This window comes from Mobula hypostoma, chromosome 10, assembly GCF_963921235.1.
Source record: "Mobula hypostoma chromosome 10, sMobHyp1.1, whole genome shotgun sequence".
NCBI classification, from domain to species: domain Eukaryota; kingdom Metazoa; phylum Chordata; class Chondrichthyes; order Myliobatiformes; family Myliobatidae; genus Mobula; species Mobula hypostoma.
The window spans coordinates 44,418,378-44,424,520 of NC_086106.1; positions in this window are offsets into that span (position 1 = coordinate 44,418,378).

Genomic DNA, 6,143 nt, shown 5'->3' on the forward strand with positions numbered 1-6,143 from the left:
TTTCTTTTTCTTTTCCTCTTAATAACTGGTTGATTAAGTTGAAATTAGTAAATACACTTCCTGTATGCTGTGTATAATCTGTTATTTCTTGCCAATGGATAATTTCATATGGGCTGTATTTACACAGCTTTCCCTCAAATTGAGGTTCTGTTAATCGAAACATCCCAACTTTTCTGCTTGGTGAGCCCCGAATCATACTGACCCTAGATACACATTGTCTGAGAAAGATGGCTTTCTCACCGCTGAGTCCAGTGGTTAGGAGAGCGGCTAACAAGCCAAGTTTCTGTACAAGCCTGGTGAGGGGGTTTCATACAAAATATACAGGGTACTGACAAAGCCATCCAACATCCTCATCTTAACCTCTGACCACATCTCCATCATTCAGACTGCTGCTGGAGAAATTAGTCAAGAGAACTAGCACTGGATGGCCTAGTGAGACCATCTCTATGCCTCAGGACTGTTTTGAACAGATGAACTGGCAGATGTTTAAGGAGGCCACCACAAGTGGAGAAGACATGGACCTCAAGGAATGGGTCTCATCTGCCATCAGCAACATCAGTAAGTACGTGAACAATATAAATACCTCAAGAATGGTCATCTCCCAGCGCAACGAGAAGCCCTGGTTGAACACTGAGCTGCACTCACTACTAAAAGCTCGAGACACTACCTTCAATTCTGGAGACAGATCAACTTTCAGAGGAGCCAGGAAACACCTCATCTTAAGCATCAGGAGGGCAAAGACTGCTTACGTTAAAAAAATTCAGGATCATAACAATCCTTGACATATGTGGCTGGGAAACAAGCAAATTACTGAATATGAAAGGAAAAAAGAGTGTCGACTGTACCAGTGATAACTCCCACTAAACAACTTTTATGTGTGCTTTGAGGCATGCAACACAATGTCAGCCATGAAAGCTATCCCTCCCCTCCTGGCGAGCAGCCACTGTCTGTAACATCAGCAGATGTGAGAAGGACTCTTTAGAGAGTCAACCCCTGTGAGGCAGCCAGACCAGATATTTCAGGCTGAGTTTTCAGGGAGTGTGTACACTAGCTCTCTGATGTTTTCATGGACATCTTCAACACAACGCTCATCCAGGCTACTGTGCCCACATGCTTCAAATCAGCCTCCATAGCCATGTACCAAAGAACTCTACACCTTCAGAACTAAATGACTACTGCCCAGTAGCGCTGATGCCAACCCCTCTATCACAGATGCCGTAGCATCTGTTATGCACCTGGTCCTATCACACCTAGAAAACAAGGACACTTACCTCCAAATTCTGCTTCTGGATTTCATTTCAGCATTCATCACTACTGTCCCACAGAACAAACTCCTAGTCCTTGGTCTAAATACACCACTGTGCAACTGGGTATTGGACTTCCTACACAATGGACCACAGATAGTCAGAATGCACAGCCTCTCCTCCCTCCCCATCATCCTCAACATGGGAGTCCTGAACCCATGACTATACACTCTGCTCATGTACGACTGCACAGACAAACACCCAAGTAATCACATTGTCAAGTTCACCAATGATACGAACACTGAGATTTATTTATTTAAGGCACGTCGTACCAGACATTCAGCCATTCTTGTCTAGTGCGTGGTGTCGGGATTAACCGGGTCACGTTATGAACGTTCCTGACTCGACTCTGGTATTTTTTACGAGGCCGAGTGGCTAGCTCGACAGATGGAAAGCGTGCTCGGGGTTGGCCCGACCCCAGATTCGAACTCGGGAACCTTCACTCCAGAGTCCGGCGCTGATCTCACTGCACCACCAGCCGGCTGACACACTGTGGTGGCCTTCAGGGAGAAGGTGGAAGAGCTTGAGGTCTTGTGTCAGGCAAATAACCGCTTCCTCATTGTCAATAAGATGTTTATGGACTTCAGGAGAACTTGCTGCACACACAGCCCCCTCTTTACATAGGCAGCACAGCAGAGGAAACTGTGAGCAGTTTCAAACTCTTGGGAGCGCACATCTCACACAACCTCTCACCATCCTAGAACATATTCTTCACAATCTGGAAAGGTCACCAACTCCTCTACTTTCTGAGGAGGCTGAAGATAGGTGGACTATGCACATCCATACTCATGTCATTCTATAGGTTCACCTGACAAGCTGCATCACTACATGTTATGGAAAATGGACTGCAGCAGATGGGAAGGCTCTACAACAGGTAGTCAAAACTGCTCAATGCATCACCTAGACATATATATACAGAAAGGTGCTGGGAAAAGACCAGTAACATCAAGAAGGATCTCACCATCCTGTTCATGGACTCTTTGTCCAACACCCATCAGGGAAGAGACTACGTAGCATCCACACCAGGATTACCAGACTCTGAAACAGTAATTTTCCAGGCCGCTTTTCGATATGCCAAGGATGTGGCCTGGAAGACTACTGTGCCTTTAGGGTGCTGGATTATCGTGGCTCTGGAGGTGGGTGGATTTGAGGTCAGTGCTGCTGCATGATGTGTTGTCGGAAACGGAAGATCAAAAGCAGTGGGCTGGCTGTTGGCTGTGTTCCTAGAGACCCAAGTTCTTTGGGCACAGAGCTGGGAAAAAGTGATGCAACAGACTTTTAACATCATTAATCAGCGAGTTGTTTTGTTATGTCTCCTGTCTCGCTGTGAAACGGGGACATCTCTTTTTCCCTTCCTAGGGAGAGAGAGCCTGTGGTATGTCGCAGTACCGGGTGAACGAGTAGGCTTTGGGGTACTGCAAGTCTGTGTCTTTACTGATGCTTTGCTGCATGCTTGAGTGCTTAGTGGAGCGTGCAGATGCTTTTTTTCCCTCTGGTGGGGGAGGGGGAATCATTGCTTTGCTGCTGCTTTTGCGTGGGAGGGGGGAGTTGGGGGAGCTTTGGGGTTCTAACAATTACCTGTCATTCATTCTTTGGGACATACCTCTGTTTTCATGGATGCTTGCAAAGAAAAAGAATTTCAGGATGTATAGAGAATACATTTCTCTGACATTAAATGTACCTATTGAGCAGATGGGCTGAAGGGCCTGTTTCTTGTGCTGTACTTCTCTGTGACTCTGTGACTTAGTGACATTTCTCTTATGACAAAACTGAACACAATATTGCAAATACAGCCCCACAACTGCTACATTAACATTTCAACTTCCATACTCAGTGTTCTGATAGATGATGCCACTGTTCCACAAACCTTCATCATTACCCTGTCTGCATGTAATGACACTTTTGGAGAACTATGCTATGATTCCCAGGTGCCTCTATTCTACAACACTCTTCAAGGCCCAATCATTTTCTGTAAAATTCCTACGCTCATTTGCTTTCCCAAAATAGAGACCTTGTACTTATCGAAATTCTATTTGATAGTCCTCAGCTCACACCCAGCTAATCAAGATCCCTCTGTAAATCCTGATGAAAAATTTTACTGTCAGCACCACCCACTTTAGTGTCATCATCAAACTTACTAAACATACCTTGTACATTTTCATCCAAATCATTGATATAGATGATGTACAGCAATGGACCTATCACTGAGCCTTGGTAACACCTACCTACGAGCCTCCAGTTCAAAAGCAACTCACCATGATTGTTATCGGTTTCCTGCCTTTCATACAAGCACATGGCTGCCCTTGGGACTCAATAATGAATTCAACAATCTCACTCTCTCCTGATTCTGTCAGCACTGACTTGTTCTGACACAGGTCTTTCACTGCAACATTAATTTAGTTTTTCTTCTTCTACTGATACTGCCCAGTCCATGTACTGTCTCAGCACTTTCCCTTATTTCAGATTTTCTCCAGATCTTCATTTCAAGCACTATTTTTATTTTATTTATAGTACTTATGTCATTCTTTATTCTCTGTTTACAGTCCTCCAGATGATTAACTCTGAGTAATAAACATTCATTGTCTTCACTGCAAGCAACATTTGTGTCACATGAAGAATCCCAGGAGCTATATAATTACAAACATTTCACCCCTATCTTGCCTGTAGCTTCAGATATACTTGGTTTCCCACTTTCAGTTCTGATTGGGGTCATCAACATGAAATATTAACTCTCTTTTGCAGTCCACACATTCCTTGTCTTTTACATTTTTATCCAAGATCTTAACATCATGCTTCACCCTTTTGTTCATTTTCTTACACAAGTATTGCTGCAAAGGTGACATTCATTATATAGTCCAACTGTACATGAGATACTCCTAGTATTTCTGATATGGCTGCTCCCACAATATTATTGAGTGAGGGTTCCTAGACTTAGACCAGGTAAAAGTGAATGGGTGGTACTATAGTTCAATACCAGGAGTGGAGACTCATAAGGTGCAGTGTTCAAAGGAACTTGGGGACACTGGCGGATGAGTACAAGTATACAGCAAATGGGTCATGAGGACAATGGATTTTTGGTTTTGTTGTATGCAGAATGAGGACTAAAGGGAAGGTTTAATAAGACCATAAGCTACAGGAGCAAAATTAGGCTATTTGGCCCATCCAGACTGCTCTGCCATTTCATCATGACTAATTGATTTTTCCTTTCCACCTCAATCTCCTGCCTTCTCACCCTGAATCCCTTCATGGCCTGACCAATCAAGAATCTATCAATCTCTGCCTTAAATATACGTAAAGACTTGGCCTCCACAACAACTTCTAGCAACATATTCCACAGATTCACCACATGCTGGCTGAAGAAATTTCTCCTGATCTCCATTCTAAAAGGACACCCCTCCATTCTGAGGCTGTGTCCTTTTGGCTTAGATTCTCCCACCATAGGAAACATCCTCTCCATTACCACTCCATCGAGGCCTTCCACCATTCGATAGGTTTCATTGAGGTCACCCCTCATTCTTCTGAATTCCAGTGAATAAAGACCCAGAGCCATCAAACACTCTTTATATGACAAACTATCGAATCCTGGAATCATTTTCGTGAACCTCCTTTGAACCCTGTCCAGCTTCAGCACATCCTATCAGAGATGAGCGGCCAAAACTGCTCACAGTATTCTGAGCGAGGCCTCACCAGTGCATTATAAAGTCTCAGCATAACATCCTTGCTTTTATATTCTGTTCCTCTTGAAATGAATGCTAACATTGCATTTGCTTTCCTCACCACAGGCTCAACCTTGAAATTAACCTTTAGGGAATTCTGCACTAGGAATCCCAAATCCCTTTGTGCCTCAGTTTTTTGTATTTTCTCTTCATTTAGAAAACAGTCAACCATTTCATTTCTTCTACCTAAGTGCATGACCATACACTTCCTGACACTGTATTCCATCTGTCACCTAATCTGTCTAACTCCTTCTGAAGCTTCTCTACTTTTCACAGAACTACATGCCCCACTTCATATCACAGCAAACTTTGCAACAAATCCATCAATTTCATCATCCAAATCATTGACATACAACCTAAAAATAATCAGTCCTACACAGACCCCTGTGGAACACCACTTGTCACTGACAAACAGCCATCCAGAAAAGTCTCTCTTTATTCCCAGTCTTTACCTCCTCCCAGTCAGTCACTGCTTTATCCATGCTAGAACCTTTCCTGTATTGGCTTGGGCTTGTAGCTTGTTAAGCAACCTCATGTGTAGCACCTTGTCAAAGGCCTTCTGAAAATCCAAATACACATCAACCAATTCTCGTTTATCTATCCTGCTTATTATTTCTTCAAAGAATTCCAACAGATGAGCCAGGCAAGACTTTCCCATACTAACTATGGCCTATTTAACCTTGTGCTTCCCTGTACCCCGAAACCACATCCTTAATAATCAACTTCAGCATCTTCCCAACCACCGAGGTCTATAATTTGGCCTATAATTTCCTTTTTTCTGCCTCTCTCCCTTCTTGAAGAGTGAAGTGATATTTGCAATTTTCCAGTCTTCCAGAACCATTCCAGAATCTAGTGATTCTTGAAAGATCATCACTAATGCCTTCACAATCTCATCAGCCACCTTTTTTGGAACCCTGGGGTGTACACTATCTGGTTCAGGTGACTGATCTACCTTCAGACCTTGCAGTTTCCCAAAAACCTTCATCCTAGTAATGGTAACTTTGCACACTTCATGACCCAACACCTGGAACTACCATGACACTGCTCGTGCCTTCCACAGCAAAGACTGATACAAAATATCATCTGCCGTTTCCTTCTCCCCCAGTACTGCCTCTCCTGCATC